At 49.1% G+C, this 14244-nt stretch overlaps 1 protein-coding gene across 4 annotated transcripts in view; it reads left to right on the top strand.

The window, feature by feature from the left end:
• Window positions 1-14244, top strand: part of ORMDL3 (ORMDL sphingolipid biosynthesis regulator 3) — a 46080-nt gene that overhangs the window by 28774 nt on the left and 3062 nt on the right. The window contains exon 6 of one of the 4 annotated variants that reach the window (XM_025202918.1): window positions 11502-11528. The exons of 2 other annotated variants lie outside the window; for them this stretch is intronic. The gene's annotated coding sequence lies outside the window, so the exon portion shown is untranslated. Of the gene's footprint in view, window positions 1-1261; window positions 1527-11501; window positions 11529-14244 lie in introns of those variants that run through there. One more of the 4 variants, XM_025202919.1, reaches the window with a different exon arrangement.

Below are 14244 nucleotides of genomic sequence, written 5' to 3'. Positions count from 1 at the left end.
GCAAGAATCTGGAAGGGGCTTCCAAGGGAGGTGGTGCTCTCCCCTACCTTGGGGGTCTTCAAGAGGAGACTGGACAAGCACCTGGCTGGGGCCACATGACCCCAGCACTTTTTTCTGCCATGGGCAGTGGGTTGGACTCGATGATCTATTGAGGTCCCTTCCAACCCTAGCATCTATGAATCTATAAGCACCCTGAGGTTCCTTGAGACCCTTTCAAGAGAGTCACACAATGTTAGCACTGTTAGGTGTGTGTGTGTGTGTGTGTGTGTGTAATATATTACATAAAATATATGCAATATATATTCCCCTCGTGTCCAGAAGTCCAATTTAAAAGCTCTGGCTTGGCTTCCGTCTAATTCTCTAGGTGGCTAAATTCAGTAGGTGCCTGCACATGTTTACCTTGAAACTCCCAAAAGCTAAGAGAAAGAAGCTTCTGTGTACAACCAGAACTGCTCCTGTCCATCGCCTGCCTAACCCAAACAGGACTGAGAAATTGAGACGCTCACCTAAATCCTTTGAGGTACCAGAGGCAGTGGGCATCCTCAGAGCAGTCTAATGCAGAACACTAGAACTGGCCTCACCAAATAAATCTGTTGTCACTGTAGAAGGACTGACCAAAGAACTGCCCACCTCACACAACTGCCAAATAGTTAAGTCATTTGCCTAGGAAATAGGCAATGAGGTTCCCTTCCTTCCTTACCAGCTGAGTAGCATCCTGCCCTGGAGTGGCATAACTTTGAGCCACATAACGAGTTCTTAAAATCAGTTTCAGGCATTAATGTGGGTACAATTCAGGGCTTAAGAGTACCAAGAACTGCCCAAAATTACCATATAACAAGGCCCTTTGTATTCAAATCACTGCTTTCTATTTAGAAGCTCTGCCGTCTCCAGTCCCTTCATCGCATCTGATGAAGCAACTCATTGCTTACAAAAACTTACCTATCTGACTTAGTTAGTCTACAAGGTGCAAATCCACCTTGCCTTTTGCCTTCTATAGAAACTACTAATGCTCAAGTGGTTTGAGAACAATAAACCAGGATATGCTTGCAAGAAAGGGAAGCTTTCCAGCAGGAGAACAAGTGGGAAGACAGATTAAAGAAGCTATACTGATTCTTTGAAAAGCATTTTAGCCATCTGGGGAACCCTAGTACTTGGGTAACTTACCTGCAGTTGCCACACATAACACTTCTCACTGCTGGTCAGTAAAATTGCTGAGCTCATGCGACAGAAGCTCAGGCTATTACTTTTATTTGAATTTCAGCTGTGCATCTGATCCGGTGGCTCCCAGTGTGCTGGGCACTGAACACAGTAAGCAAAGACAGCACCTGCCTCAGAGCCCCTGTGGTCCAAACAGACCAGAGACAAGGGCAAGGGAAAGGAGGGACCATCATCCTCACTTTGATCTGGACAAATTCACACAGGCGGCCTGGGACAGAGCTGCACCCTGGATCACACCTCCCGTGTCCCTAGGCAGAGTCTGAATTATTCACGCACTGCGGTTCTCAACCTTTTTAGATTAAAGACACCTCAAAAAATGCCAGCTCTTAGTTTTAGCTTGGTTTTTAGACTACAGAAAAAATAATAGAGCAATTCTTTTCTGTTGCAAACAACTCAGCCCACAACAGGGCAGGATGTTTTTAGCACTATGGGCTGCAATTTGAAATCTCCGGGTCTATCTCATGAATCATGTTTTCTGCATCTAATGATGCTAATGCTGTGTGGTGCCCTGCCACACTCATGAAAGGATCTCAAGACATCCCAGCAGCCAGGGGACCTTGGTGGGGAATCACTGCTAGCATGTCAGAGCCTTCACTTCCCCTGTAGGCCTGAACACCACTGAGACAGCTGCGCCGCAGGCCTTTGGGCAGGTAGGAGACAGCAAATCTGGCCACAAGGGCGAGTCTGACCTTGGTGGCTGGGTCAGATGTGGGGAACCAAACTGCTGCATCCACCCACAGGGTCCCACAGCCTTGGGACAGCCCGTGCACAGGCGAGGTGTCTGCCTCAGGCAGGGGGACCCGCCACACAGCCAGGGCCTGGGCCTGTCTTGGGGGGTAACACCAAGGGAGGCAGAAGTAATGCTGTCAGGAGCTAGGGCTGCTATGAGGGTGCTGCGGTCACGGTGGGAGGGGGCAAGGAGCAAAGCCATCGGAAAAGGCCGTTCCTGATGAACGCTGCAGGGGCCAAGAGGCCCAGCCTCCCCTCCCCTCCCACCTGCGGAGGCATGGCCCCCCTTAGTCTCTATCTCCCCGCCCCACATGTGGCAGCGCTGGAACAGCTGCATGCAGATGCAGACGACTCAATGCTGGCCGGGGCCTGGTGTGGGGTTCAGGACGCGGTTTGGGGGGGGGAGTAGGATGCACCATTCTCAATCCCGAGGGTGAAGGAGGTGGGTTCAATGTCATAAGCCAGCAGAGGTGGGGGGAGCAGTTGGAATGATCCGGGCTGGGGCGCAGGAGCTGGGGGAGGTGCTCACTGCAGCCGGGGGAGCACAGCACAGCACAGAGAAGGGGCAGTCGCAGGAGGGGAGAGCTCCCGGCAGGCTGAAGCAGGAGGGGACGGGCCAGGGCTGGGACACGAGGGAGTTTTGGGGGCATCCAGCGGCTCTGGGAGGTGGGAGCCAGAAGCAGCCTTGAGCCAGGGGGTTGCTCCAGCCGCAGGAAGCAGAAGCCCTGGGCTCTGCGTTCTTCCTTTAACTGCTCCCTAGGCTCAGGGCAGGCGAGACTCGGGGGCATCTGAACCTCGAGGCCTCCCAGCTTGGGGCCTGCCCTCAGGACATCTGCCATGGATGTGGGAATGTGTGACGCCCCAGGTGTGGGAGGGAGGGAGGGAGGGCGCTTGCTGGTGGTAGCGCCACGGACATGAACAATTGAGCTCTGCTCAGTCCATAGAATTGGGAACTGATTTGGCCTCAGACACAAAGTTTCAATTAAAAAACCTGCCTGGGGCAGATAATGGGCTTGGGGGCCCATGGCGCAGCCAGGAGGAGAGTGACAATGGTGTAGCCTTGCCAAAAAGTCAGTTTTCTTCTCATGACCTTGTTATAAAGTAGATTTTTTTCCAGAATCATGCACAAGCGATGGCTCTTGCATTGCTGCAGTGAGGTCCTCCTTCACACGAGTCTCACCAAGTAGTTGGTAAACAAGCAGGAGCCCCATAGTCTGCACTTCACAGCACTCACAACTTATTTGTTAGATTAACCCCATTTGATCATGTTTGTTTTTGATCTTCCAGTTGACCTTCAAAGGAAATTCAGGCATCGCCATGTTGGCCAGTCCAGTTCAGCCCCTCTGGGAAGGTCCTGGGGTTCCAGGTCCATTTCGGAGCATCTGATTGTGCATAATCTTTCTTCCATAACCTCAGTCGTGCCCTGTCAGCTGTCAAGTCCAAGGGCGCAACACTGGGCCCTGTTTTAAGCCATTTAGTTATTTCTGTGTGACCATAGAGTTAATGCCTGGGGTCTTCCATCTGCTGTGACCTTTCATTTTTTGGCTTGCTACCTTTCTTCTGATATCAGGGGTGCAGTGCCAGCCAGTGAGTACAGGCTATCTTTTAGTGTTGACTTTGGACCTTCTGTTATTTCAAGACAGCTGTCATTTAGAACTGGATCTAGTATCTTGGCATGAACTGATACTGGAAGAGTGTGCTGTGTAGTGGAGTAACAGAAGGCAATAGCAGTGGTTTGTAATGTAGCTGGGTTTACTCCTCACTTTGAAGTGATCAACTGGGGTCAATGTAGGGGTGGCTTATGTGACATCACAAAGGGTTCAGAGGTGCTGATGTGGTGGTGGCTTATGGCACAGGTGGGAACAGTAGGACACTCAGACCACGGGGCACACCCAAGTGTGACGCGCTAGGCATAAGGGGGGAATGCACAGGTTGGCGGGGAGGGGGCTCCCTGGGGTGTGTAAGACTACCACGTAGGCTGGTAGGGCAAGAAGCTACCAGAGGAAGCACTCAGAGGTTCTTGGTGCTCCCCCACACGGGGCATGACAGGACTGTAGGGCAGCTGCATGGGCACTGGGACATTCGCCTGACTGGGTGATGCTGACTTGTGATTTGTGGTAGCTTCTAACATAGGCTCATGTCCTGTCCTTGCCCAAGCAAACCCTGAGCAGATCTTGGAGTGGTAACTGCTCACAAGACATAGGGTCTGCCCCCATCTAACCAATCCACATGACCCCTTCGTGTGCCATGGGCTGCACATCACAAAGCACTTACAGTCAGGGTGTAATTCCCTTTAACACTAATGCAGACTTCACATCTGTTAGGGGGTGATGGGGAAAAAAATAACACCAACACAGGCTTCACATCAATGGGGGCGAGGGGTGAATGTACCCCTTAAAGTTAACATGAAAAACACAGTTGATCCTGTCTATCCTGCCCCAGCAAGAGCAAATGCAAGGGAATTTGAGATCTAATGAGTTGTGCCAAAGCATGCTGCTAGTACATCTACACATGAAGTGCACCCTTTTTGCCTTGCGTGGTAGGCTGGTTTTGACATCTCTAGCCAGCTAGAAGGCCTGAATATTATTTATTATTGATTTACAGAGCTCTGCACTCATATATCAAGATGTTGCATGACATAACAAATGGAAACATGGCTGCAGGGAGAAAGGAATTGTTTGAAGCAGACTAAAAGGGATATTTCTAGGGGGAAGGGAATGGAAGTAAGGAAACACACTATTCAGATTGAATATCAGAGCAATTTTCCCTCACAGTGAGATCTTTAGAGCAGCCTGTAGGCTGCTATGGGCAGAGTCTGGAAAGATCACAGCAGGGTATGTTTGGTTATGCTAACTGAGCTGACCAGTTTTACTTTTGCTGCTGGCTTCGGCCAAGGACCCACTGTTCAGGGCCCTTTCCTCTGCTGCAGCCAGGCTAGTAGATAATAGTCACAGTTCACCCAGGCTTGGTGGTGATGCAAAACAAACAAGTTAGCACTTAGCTGCCTTCCAGTGGTTCTTCCAGGCTTCACCTCCTGGTTGTCTGTTATCCTTCAAAGGCTTTGTAGAGCCTGCAGGACTGTGCAACAAAGCAAATGATCAAACAACTGTGCAGGGTGGGGCAGGTTGAAGCTGTGGGCTGGGGCCAGGTGTACAGAGGTGCTTCTGGGGTGTGGGGCTGTTCAGACTCCTCCGAACCCCTAGTAACAGGGCAGGGCCCTGTTATACAGCCAAAAAGGAAAACTACCATTCCTACCAAATGGAAGTAGCAAAGCTCCACTGACTCTCTTAAGTGTCTCCATTTAACCTCTGCAGTGCACCGGGATATCACAGTCCTGGGTCTGTAGTAATATTATGATCCATTTATCAGACTAAGGCTGAATCCTTTGCTGAGCCATGCCACTGAACAAGGTTTCATCCCCACTGGCCTTTTCTATCCCTTGATAAAAAACATAATGTAGCAGGCAGTTTACCTCAACACAAAGGAGAGTTAATTAATGCAACTTAATAGAGCAGAGAGAGGATTTGAACTGAACCCTGACAGTGCCAGGGAAGGCACAGCTGGAAGTATTATTGATTATTTGCATTTCAGCTGCTCCTTCAAGGTGAAAGATGCTGGCCATGAACAGGAAGGCACAGGATGTGTTCTTAAAGATTATGATGAACCTCACCTGGGGGCTTAAGTCTAAAGACCCCTAGCCCCATAAATTGTGAACAGCCCAGAATGAGAAACAGAGCATAAATGAAAGGGAATAACCTTAAACAGAAATCAGATTTCACCATTTTCTAGGTATGGTCCTGATTACACAGTCCCCAGCTGTGCATGAAATTCAGGCTGGAGTAAAATGCTTGTATGAGGTGCTTGTGTGAGTGCAGCGTGCATGGAGAAGCAACATGGGGCAGGAGGAGTCCATTGCCTTCCATAGCAATACAGTTTGAGAACAGGCAGCAGAGGCAGACTGTCCTGTGTCAGCCTGGAAAATGTACAGCTAGCCTTCCAATTTACAGAGTAATCCAAGGTAATGCAGTGAGAACATGCACCCCCATGCATTGGGGTCAGTGCTTTCACAGGGGATGTGGCCATGCACAGTCTTTGCTGACTCAAATCCTAAGTCCTTGAAATACAAGTGAAAATTGAGGACCAGAGACACCTGGGCAGGTCAAGTGTGAGGGGTATCACTTCATACTTAAGAAATGTTACATCACTGTAGCAGAAGAGGATGTGTAGACCATGGGTATGAGGAAAAGGCTGAACTATGTATTAGGAGCCAAGCCTGGTTATTTTTATCTCAGCTTGCCATGTTCACCGATTCCTACAATGCGTGTATGTGCTTTATCAGTTACTTCCCTTTAGAGGGCAGCATCAGACCATAGTTTTATTTCACCTTGGCATTGGCATCCTTCAGACAGTAGGCAGAGGGCAATATAGATAAAATGAACACCAAAAGAAAATGAAATGAACCAATGCACTGCTGCAGCATATCTTCTGGGGTTATTAGTGTTATTGCTGTTGTCCTCATTGAGTGTTATTGATGTGCTGTCAGTGTTGAAGTCTCAGGAACTGCAGTGCCAGCAAAGTCACAGCCAGGAGATCCCAACATTAATCTTGTCTTAAAGAATGATCACAGGCTCATTTCCATGGCAAAGATTCAGCCAGGTTCACTGTCTACAAGCACAGCCCTATCATGTTTTGGCCTAACAAGTACATCAGACCAGGAGCTAAGGCCGGTGACAAAGCTGTCAGCACAACACCCAGGGTCCCCCAAGCTGCTTCAAAGTTTCCCTGCTTTCCAATTTCCCTTTTATACAATGATCAAAACAAGTGATTTATTGCATTCCATCTGTATCTTGATAGTATCATGTCTCATACCATCATGTACCGTGGGCTTGTTTCACCTTCTGACCTGGATGTTACCGTTCCAGCCTTATCATCCTGGTACTGAGCTATCCTACCTTGTACCATCATCTCTCCCTCCCATTGCTTGGCATGTGAGCCTGCCAAGTTTTGTTTATGTGAAGAGTTCATGCACCAGTCAGGTTTGCTTGTGAAGCCTACTCTGGCCAGTGCTTTAGTACTTTAGCAAAACCTTTGTGTGAGCAGTGTATATTGATCAATGCTCTAGTGAGGTCTACACAGTGTAGTCTGTGCTGGGAAGAGCACACAACAATAAGACCAGAGATGGAGTGCACCTTTGTAGATTAGGCACAAGTTGGACCCTGTACACGTTTTTTTTAGAGATTGTTTCACAAAAAATTTGTAAAATTTTCTTCTGCTCTGTGTGTCCTTTTCTTCTGGTTTAGAAGAAACAACAGGGCATATTTAATTTACTTATTTACTAATTTTAAAGCAGGGGTCACCCTGCATATCAGCTCAGCTTGATGTTTGCACCTTTCTCATGTTCTTGCAATACATTCCATTAAACCCATTTCTGTTACTGTTAAGGTTTAAGATAAATCCAGAAACAGCAAGATATTGGCAGAGCTCAATGTCTCCTTATTCTAAAAACAGCCCTGGGCATGTAACCCTGGTGTCCACAGAGTGCTTTAAATGGCGGCTCAAAGTGGTTGTGATCCAGGCATTAGTTCCACTGCTGTGAATAATAAAGAAAGTAATGGGACAGGACAGCTGGAAAGTAAAGCTAGAAGAATGCAGCTTTGCATTGCTACAGTCTTTCATTTGAGGTTCTCAAAGCATTCTAGAGACATTCATTATGAAGGCTTTTAACACTAGCTCATGTTGGAAGGGGGTGGGGGTTTATTACCCTATATGTACAGGAATGCTAACTAAGAGTCAAAAGAGAAGAAGAGTGATTTGCTCAAGGCTGCATGTTGGCAGGAGCTAGAATAGAAACAAGGAGTCCTGATTCTGAGGTTTCCGCACAAAAATTTGTGATCTAGTTGAAGAACTGAGACTAGAACCGCAGATTTCTATTTTGAGTTCATGTTTAGACTCCAGGGGCTTTTGTACATGGCACAATTTTTACCCTTTCTTGCATTCCAGCAGCATTACTGTTTGCACATACAGGCTTTCCTGACACTTCCAGAGTCTTTCTGGTGCACTAGAGTAAAACTCATCCTGACGTAGTTTAGTTTGGGTGGCCACGAATGAAACTGTCACATCCATGGATTTGGTACCGCAAACAGAACTGCACTCAAAGGCATGTAATGAGCCCCTTTGTCCACCAGATGGTATTGCAACTTTTTTTATACTTCACCACTTTGTCCAGCAGATATGGCTTTGAATTGCCCTTAGTAATGGATGAGGTTAACTGCCCTGTTTTGATAACTGGGTATAATGTGTTTCTTTGGACACTAGGTGTTTTGCACATCAAATGCTGCAGTCCACTCAGCCCAACATATGCTCATTATACCTATGTTCATCTATGTACCTGTATGGACACCCGTCCCCACCTCCCTCTCCCTGGCCATGCCCTGGCCTGGGTGACAATGGCACCATCACCCTGTAAGCTACTCCTGCTCCTGAATTAATGTTTTTTTTCTCATGCTGCTGGCTGCCACACCATTCACGATTGCTCAAGGTCACCAAACCCACAGTCAGACCCAGCCCTTAATGAGAATGGGATAGCTACTACATTATCTGACCCCCATTCAATCCAGGAAGGAAGAACTGCTTGAGTGCCTAGAGGGGGCATCATGGACTGATTTCATTTGCCCATCAGTCAGACAGAGCAAATGGTAGCCACCTTCTCACTCATAACACGTATCCACCGCACTCCCTTGTGCTGGCGGCCATGCCAGTCACGACTGCACAGTCTCACCCCACAGTCAAACACACACCCAAAGCCCCCACAAATCACTCCCCCAGCCATGCCCGGGCCAGAGTGACAACGGCACCATCACCCCATAAGCTGCCCCTGCCCCTGAATGAATGCTGCTTTTTTTCCTTCCTCACTGTAGGATTTAGGACCCTGAGCCTAACTCATGACCAGAGCACCCCTGGCCCTGGTAGGTCCCCCTGCGCAGTACACTTCCACTCCTGTACCTCTTGTGTATGTACTGGTTTTTCCAGTTTGGCAAGTTAGGGAATCTTCCCTAACGTTGCAAACAAGCATTCATTTGGCACAAAGGCTGGCACCCTGGCCTGATGATTTCCTGCTAGTGGCCACCCACATTTAAAGAAAAGAAGGCAGAAACATTTATTTATATAATTAGTAGGGGTGCACTGATAGAGATTTTTGGGGCCGATACAAATAGCTGATTTTTAAGGAGACATATAGGGAGATACCGATTTCTGATACCCAGCCCAGCAGGTTGAAGAGCAGTGTCCGGCTGGTGAGTCTGTTGTGGTGGAAGGGGAGGGGGAAGGGAAGGGGCATGGTGGTGCAAATCGAAGCCCCTTTGGTGAGGGAGGGGGTGGGGCTGGGGCTGGGGCAGGTGCTGCCCAACTGGGGTGGGGTAGGCGGGGGCCGGAGCCACAGCTCATCTGGGGACTGGGGCGGGGGTGACTCCCACCTCTGCACACACCCCAGGAGGGCATGGGGGCTGTGTGTTCCGCAGAGCTGGGCGGGGTGGGATGGGCTGAAGCTGCGATCCGGGGCTGGGGCTGCACCGGGCTCTTCCCAGTGGGGGCTGGGCCAGGCTGTGCTTGGGGTGGGCAGCGGTGCTGCTGGGAGGGGGGCTATGGGGGGGGGGGGGGGGCGCCAGCCACCCCAAAATTCACTGTAGCTCTCCCAAACCTCCCTCCTAGCACCGCATCTGCCCACCCCGAGTGAAGCTGAGCCCAGCCCCCAACCCCCATGCCAGGAAGAGCCTGGCCCCAGCCTGCAGCAGCAACCTGCCCCGCACCACACAGTTCTGGGGGCACACACCTCTCCTTGCCCTCCCGGGGTTTGCACAGTGGTGGAAGCTGCCCCCACTCCCCACACCAGGAAAGCCATAGCTCTGTCCTGCGCCCCACCATGCCCTGGCTGGGCAGCCCAGCCCCAGCCCCACTCCCTCCCTTATCATGATGGCTTTGATCTGCCCACCCCCACCATTCTCCTTTCCTCCCCCCAGCCCCTTCCACCACAAAAGACTTACCAGCTTCATGAAACTCTCCATGCTGCCGGGCTGTGCTCCTCACCACCTACGTGCTGCGCTGCAGCTGTGTGCATGCACATCAGGCCAATTTCCGATACAGTCATTTTCTTTATATTGGTGCTGATCCAATATCAGACTGATGTATCGGTGCACCTCTAATAATTAGCCTTTACAGATTTATGAACCATAATTTAAAGAAACTAACCATTACTGATTCTTCAAGGTAAGCATTAGCAAGAAGCAGGCAATATGCAATGAGTTGCATTACTTTTGAAGACCTTTTCTACAAGCACAGGGGATCACTAGTAATTATAAGCAATTATACCACATAAGCAACACTGCTTTTCTGTTTCCAAGCTTGACCGCCCTTTTCTCTCCCTTTCTCGTGAATACCTCCTACTGCGTTGCCCTAGAAACAATTGGTCACACACTCGGTGTGCCTGTCTTGCTATTTCCCGCAACCACACTGCACAAGTACTGATGGCACTGACAATCCTATCTGTCCAGGCATCATTCTCAGGGGTCCTATGTAGTCTGCATTTTTTTCAGCATGCCTAAAGGTGCTGAAAAAAAAAGGAAGGAATGAATGGGGAGGGACTATTGTGCATGCTGAGAATCAGGCAAGCAGATAAGGAGCATTCTGGAAAACCATCCAAGAAGGACTTGACTCCCTGCATTCCTGGCTGCCTGCTTGTCCAAGTTGTTGGACTGCAGGCCCTGTCCAGGTGCAAACAAGTCACCACCATGCTCTGCCGAGCCTCTCGTGGCTTCCTCCCCCGAATTCCCTTTTCCAGCATTTGTCCTGCAGGGTCCCTGGACCTGCCTTCGCTCACCCGTGTCAGCTGCAGCCCCTTGGGTAAGTACCCCGGTGCTCACCAGTCAGCCGTTGGCCCGCAGGCTACGTGTTCCTGTTCTGCTCGTCATCTACCTTGTATTCCTCTCTTTCTCCAAGCGCCCAGAGGGCAAGGTTCTGTCCCTCACCACCTGCCTTCTAAGCGTGGCGGCCACTTTTGTTTCCCTTATCTCCACTCGGTGTGCTGATCCTATTCAGCTGGGCTCGGTCGGATGCCGACCTCATCCTTTTTGTGACCCCATCCCCTTTGGCTACCCGCGTCCCATGACTTTTCTCCAAGTAACACGGTTTCTATCTTAACACCCTGTTGCAATGGGAAATGATGTTAGAAACAAAGGTAATGAAAGGGTCATATATCTTTTTAAAGTATGCCTTCCAGATTAATGGGATCCCATTATTGAAGCAAATCCTCTGAGGCCACATTGATAGAAGTGTTTGGCTCCCTTTCAAGCGATACAATGAAGTGGCGAGATGTTCAAAACTGCACAGCATCTAGTGCTCTCTCAAGCAGGAGGCTCTTGTTACTAAGCACTGTTGAACACTCTGGCCTTGTAGCTAGTCCTTTTCCAGCCATAACAGTTTAGAAACAGAAACTGTAACTCATCTGTAGGCATCTGATTTCAACTCACCTTAATCAGCACATGCATCTCTTCTACTTCCAGGTTTGAAGGGGTGCAGCAGCTCCATTGGTAAGCAATTTTGTGTGATATTTAATCAAATCACCAAGGCTCACGGTATAAGGAAAAACATGCATATATACAATCCTAACTTTGAAAACTCCAAGAAGACATCTGCCTGCCTCCCAACTCCCCTGTTTGGTCCCAAACACAACTCAGGGAGAGATCCCTCTCACCCACAGCATGCTCAGGCTGCCTGCCAGCCTCCCCAGTTGGTTCCAGGGCACCCCTTTCTCCCACAGCATGCCCAGGCTAGATGCCTGCTGGTTCCCTTGGTCAGTCCCGGGGCACTGAAGGGACAGACACCATCTTCCTTTCCCTCCCACTGGCCAGGCTGTGGTGGGGTGGGGTGAAAGGCTGTCAATGACAGCCTGGGGGCAGGGGTGGGGGTGGCCCAGCGCTAAAGCAGGCAGAGGAGCCAAGCTCCTCCAGCTTGAGGCTAAAGCAGATCCCATGTGCACAAAGGCACATGAGATGCAGGCAGAAACCCCCAAAAGTAACCCTTACTGCAAACCTGTATACACTAAGGTGCTCTGCCCTACAGTGCCTTCATCTGATAGCTCATCAGATGAGGGTTACATTTTTGCACAATCGGCTATTTTAAAAGCGCTTTGCAACTGTGAATGTTTGTTACGTTATGGCTGTAAAGCACTTTCAGGGTCCTCATAGGGCAAAAAATTTAATTTCTCTACACACCCCTAGTGACAGAGATATTTAAAGTGGGAAAGGTGAACCCCTGCCTGATCTGGAGGTTCCCATCTGCAGCTCACTAATTATATCTGTTGGCTACAAATGTCCAACTCAGGATCCTTAAAATTCTAGTTTATTAGGCGGATTGAAACACTGTAATCATAAACCTTGGGGCTGGTCCCCCCACACACACACACACAGTAGCAGGCTAGAGTCAGGTATACCTATCCTACAAGCACTGGAGTCTGTCGTTGAGGCTTCTTTCAGCGTGGTATTATCTTCCAGAAGGGGGTCGCCGGCTGGTCCTTCTGGCTGGACAGGTCTGGTCGAGTTGGAGATCAAGAGGGCGCCCCTAAGGGTCACTTTTCACTGCCTTTTATCTGTCCTTGGCAGACTTTGGTGACTCCCCAGTTTTCAGGTTTGCCCAATCCAGGGGTCATTGACCCTCGTGGGACTTCCCCCCCTCGGTGGCTACTGGACGGCATCTGTCAGCCCCAAAGGTCATCTGCATGTACGTGCAGGTTTGGGAGTCCGTTGATGAATTTTGAATAGGGCTCTGGGAGCGGTTGATCTGGAGATACTCAGCCCAAAAGTTGGTCCCCGGCGTTGATTAACTCATGCCAGGGCTTCTAGCCCTTGATCAGTGACATTTAGAGATTTCCCGGTTGTTACATCGTCTTCTAGTGAGTTCTTCCGTTGGCTGATCTGCAGCTTCCAGGTGTTAATTGCTGCCTGCTGCTACAGTGTTACACATTCAATCACTGATTCACTCGCTTTTTCAGGGGCCAGCCTGATACAGGGAAGGGCAGTTTGATTCCTGCCCTTGTTAACATTGTTACAATGTATAACTTACTTATGAAACTAAACACATTTAGTTGAAAGTTGAAAGGTGAGGAGTATAAAATATAAGCTACAAATGCCATGGCACACAAATAGATAAAAATACCAAACTACAAGGGGAAATACAAAATGCACACACACAAATTTTAAAACACAATTCCTTATCTTAAAGTGAAAGAGAGAGGAAGGAAGAAAAGGTAGAAAAAGAGAAACATATCCAAAGAGGGGAGAGCAAATGCAGGCAAGAGGAAAAGGGGGCTTTCTGCTACATATCTACGTTAGCACTTCCAGCTTTTCTCAACTCTGCTACCCAACATTCATACCTATTTTCACATGTGATCTCTTTCCTTCTTTTTTTATTCCTTGTTACTGTTTTTCAGTATAGTTGCTAATAGAATTAGGTCTAAGAGTCAGAGAGAAAAGAATGAGAAAAAGGATGGGAGGACTATTAGGGCACTAATACAGGACTTGACAAGTCCCTCCTCTAAGTGAGGAAGTTTAAGTCACTCCTCTGTCAAACTTCCTGTGTGATTCTGAATTGCATTGTGTCACTCCCCCTTCCTTCCCAACTGTATAAGAAGGATAATTGGAGATAAAATGCTATTGCATGGTAAGAGGCCTCTGGAAAAAGAACATCCTCTTTCTTTACTGTATACAAAAGTACATTTTCTTTGTTATTATTCCAATAGTATACGACTTCAAGACTGCTGACTGTAAGTGAAATACTTAATGTCGGTTGTTTGGGATGTGTCTACTATACCTCATTTGCATCTCTGCACCTGAGCCCCCACCTACATTTTATATATATAAAGCCTTAGTCTGTCTGTCTGTAACGCTTTATTCACACTCTGATTAGTTGTGTGAAACAACCAATCAGAGTGCTCCAAGAGCGTTTGGGACAGGATGCAGTGACTAGCGTTGCCATGATGGTGGGGACAGAGTGGACAGAGTGGGGGGAGTAAGGTCAGCAGCACTGACCTCACCCCCCCCCCAACCCTTGCTCCTTGGAGGTGGCAGTGGTGGCAGGTGGAGTGGGCCCGGACCCCAAGTGGTGGGGAGAGGGGGAGTGGCCCTAGGGCCAATGTGGCAGTGGGGAGGGAGGAGCGGGCCCAGGACTGATGCGGCAGGGGGAGGGGGGGAGCGGACTCGGGCCTGATACGGGGGGAGGGGGACAGGGAAGGAGCAGCCCTGGGCCCCA

Source organism: Alligator sinensis, unplaced genomic scaffold (assembly GCF_000455745.1).
Source record: "Alligator sinensis unplaced genomic scaffold, ASM45574v1 scaffold886_1, whole genome shotgun sequence".
Classification (NCBI taxonomy): domain Eukaryota; kingdom Metazoa; phylum Chordata; order Crocodylia; family Alligatoridae; genus Alligator; species Alligator sinensis.
The sequence above is the reverse complement of the archived record's forward strand: the minus strand, read 5'-3'. Positions and strand labels throughout refer to the sequence as shown.